The sequence below is a fragment of the Zootoca vivipara genome, chromosome 10 (genome assembly GCF_963506605.1).
Source record: "Zootoca vivipara chromosome 10, rZooViv1.1, whole genome shotgun sequence".
NCBI lineage: Eukaryota > Metazoa > Chordata > Lepidosauria > Squamata > Lacertidae > Zootoca > Zootoca vivipara.
In genome coordinates, this window is record NC_083285.1 from 41,528,318 (window position 1) to 41,531,922 (window position 3,605).

Here is a 3,605-nt window from a genome sequence, read left to right on the forward strand (position 1 = left end):
GTCATTTCCTCCGTGCGCTTCCCAGAGGCCTCTGTGTTGTAGTTCTGCCGCCTGGAAGATCTTCCCCCATCACCACGTTTACGAAGCTGTAGGGGAAACAGCCACGTTTACTAACGGGGGGAATGCCAGGTGCTGATTTGCATGGTGGGTGGTGGGGTGTTTTTTTTTTTTTAAGCCCACGCACAGAACTTTGGAAGCAATTACTAGACATACTGGGAGAAGCAGCGTGTAAACCATAATAAGCAGTGAAAGGCAATTAGGAGTTCTTTAGACTGCGCGCAAGTTTGGTCCGGGGGAAGCGGGGTGAGCGCAGGAAGCAATTAGTGATTAATGAGAACACCTGCTTGCTGTTTAATCAGTTGCAATAATAATTAGCAAGCACAGGTACTCTGTCTCTGTTATAAATGTGAAGGACGCTTCTTCTACCAATATCCATCTGGCTATGCTGGGACATGAGAGGTGCCTCACTTTACAAGCCCCAACAATTGCATGATCACAGCAGGCAAAAAAAAGTGCATTGCTGGACGTTACTCCCAAAGTAAGACACGTTGAGGTCACTGGGATTTACCCTTAGATGAGTGAGTAAACGATTTCCAACCTTACCAAGTCGCTCCATTCACTTATGAGCAATAAATTATTAAATTTTATTTATTTGTTGCTTTTTTAAATAAGAGACTTGGAAGTGATTATGTTGTTTCACTCAACCACAAAATGAGCACCAAAACCACAATGGCCAAATCATATCTAAGCCCAGCTGCCTGAGTGAAGAGGAATGTCCTACGGTATTACCTAACGCAAAGGCAAGCAACGCTTTGCACTAACGGGTCTACCACCCTCTGAGCGCTCTTAGAAGCTGCACATGGGAAATGGTCTCAAATGACCATTGTAGGTTTTAGGTAGGTTCATACAAAGAGGGGTAGCCTAGTCCTTGAGATACTGGAATCCTGAGCAGTATAAGGCTTTAAGAGGTCAAAGCCAGCACTTTGGTACATGCAATTAGCGCACTTATCTAAGTAACTTTCTCGAAGCTTTCATGACTTTCTCAGGGAAACAAACCAGCAATATCTTGTTCCCAGAGCACTTAATTTTTGTTCATCTCCAATGCATCCATTGTGCTTCAAATTACTGTGCATTACAGTACATGTCTCAGTCCTACATCTTACATGCACCCATTGGCTAGTGCCTGTGGCATTGCAAGTGATACATAACACAACCCTTTATTCCTTTTATAAACATGTTTTATAATTGTTTTAGAACCCAAGCAGAATGCTAACTACGTAGCAGAAAATTGGGTCAAACTGAAATGTTACCCTACATACAAATTGCTTCTCTCAGTAGTATGGGGTGGGTGACTTTCTTTAATCAGTAGACCAATCAAGGTAATCAGTTTTACTGAATATTTGGCAGAGGTTATTTCAATTATTTAATTGTAATAGACATTACAGGCATACTTCATAATTTTTAAGGCTACTTTTGTTTTGGCATGATTTTAGTAGGGAAGATGATAATGAAAATAAGACAGTCTTTTCCAATAATTAGTGAGGATATTTGTCTATGGAATCATACATTATCTAAAACAAACAAATACAATTAAATATAAATTATTTAATTAAAATCATTAAGACTTGACAGGCTTGTAAAAATACATTAAGGGGCAAGTAAGTTTATTCAAGTATGAAATCTTGTAATGTAAATGCTTTAGACAAGGGGCAACATTTGCTCCCCTTTTTGCATTTGTCACAATGGGCCTTTAATTTATGTGCACTGAAAGGTAAAGGTAAAGGGACCCCCTGACCATTAGGTCCAGTCGTGACCGACTCTGAGGTTGCGGCACTCACCTCGCATTATTGGCCGAGAGAGCCGGCGTACAGCTTCCAGTTCATATGGCCAGCATAACAAAGCCGCTTCTGGCGAACCAGAGCAGCACACGGAAATGCCGTTTACCTTCCCGCTTGGAGCGATACCTATTTATCTACTTGCACTTTGATGTGCTTTCGAACTGCTAGGTTGGCAGGAGCTGCGACCAAGCAACAGGAGCTCACCCCGTCACAGGGATTCGAACCGCCGACCTTCTGATCAGCAAGCCCTAGGGCGGCTCTGTGGTTTAACCCACAGCGCCACCCGCGTCCCTCTACTACAATAGCCATACGCTATTCTCTCAATGGACAAATCCCCATTTTTTCAAAAAAACACTTTCTCACATTCTTGGTAATGTTGATCTTCTCAAGTTCAGAACCATGGAACACGAATAACTGCTTGATTCTTCTAAAAAGGTTTTTCTTATGCTAATTCTGCCTTACGTCAAGTCGGCAATTGGACCGTCTAACTCAGCAACCGAATCCCCTCCAGATGCTGCTAGACTCCATCTCCCCTCAGCCCCAGCAAACATAGCCATTAGTGAGGGATGAAGGGAATTGTAGTCCAACATATGAGGGGCACCAGATTTTACAAACTTGTCTACACTGACTTGCAACAGCTGCCCAGGGGCTCAGACTGGTCTCTCCTAACCCTACCTGGAGATGCCAGAGGTTGAACCTTGGAGCTTTGGCATGCAAAGGATTTCTACCAATGAGCTACAGGCCTTTCTTCTATCCTGTGTATTCATGTCCTTCTTGCTGAACTCTCCATTTTCAGTTGATCAGTACAGCTAGGATTCACATTCCTTTATAGTCAAGCCCACCATTCTGGTTAATTTTATTTCCTTAATAGACTACTCTTGTATGTTTCTTGTTGGCTTCCTGCTTCTATTCTTAGCCCTCTTCTGCTGTTATCTGTTCTATTTCCCACTTGCCATTCATATTGTTTCACTCCTTGATACTGCCTAATTCTCTAGTTTTCACTTGACCAGTCTCTTTGTTACACTTAAGATTACCCTTCGAGTTGCACCTGTGGCCTTTTCTCTTGCCGCTCTGTGCCGTGAAAGTGCCCTTCCACTTAGCAGCAGGCATGCCTCCCCTGATCATCCTTCCTTTCCTTTATATTACCTCCCTTTCCTTACAGTGTGTCTTGTCTTTGATTAGGTTGTAAGCCTTTGGTTGTATTGTAAACATATGGGCAGTGGCTGTTTCACTCCTGCCTTTTTTGTATACTGGTTTTAGAGATTTTATACATACAGGTAACCTATATAACTCCTGAAGCATCAGGCAATAATATTTTGTTAAATGAAAGGCAGAACATCCTTTCAACATATTAAAAAATGCTACAATAAGCACAATTTGAGCAACACAATGTGGGTGCATCCTATTACGATCTATCACTATAGATTTTCCCAGTAGTCACATTTGAGAATCAGCCCTTAGAGGCAAGATTTCAGAGAATGCTCAGCTATTGTACCAAAAGGGTTGAGAGCATTGTTACTGTTGCTATTGCCAACCGGGAGTGTGTGTGTGTGTGTAAATAACAAATGAGTGCTGACTTTGAATTCGGCTAGATATGGTAAAACCCTTCATCCACAACTTTCACCTTAACAAGGTATCATATCGCATTAACCAAAACAATGATTCATGGCACCTGAATATTAAGAAGGTGATGCGTAAAGTAGCAAAATAGATTATTTACTGAGGTCAAGCACTTAGGGAATTTATCAGAAGTGCCTGCGAATTCTT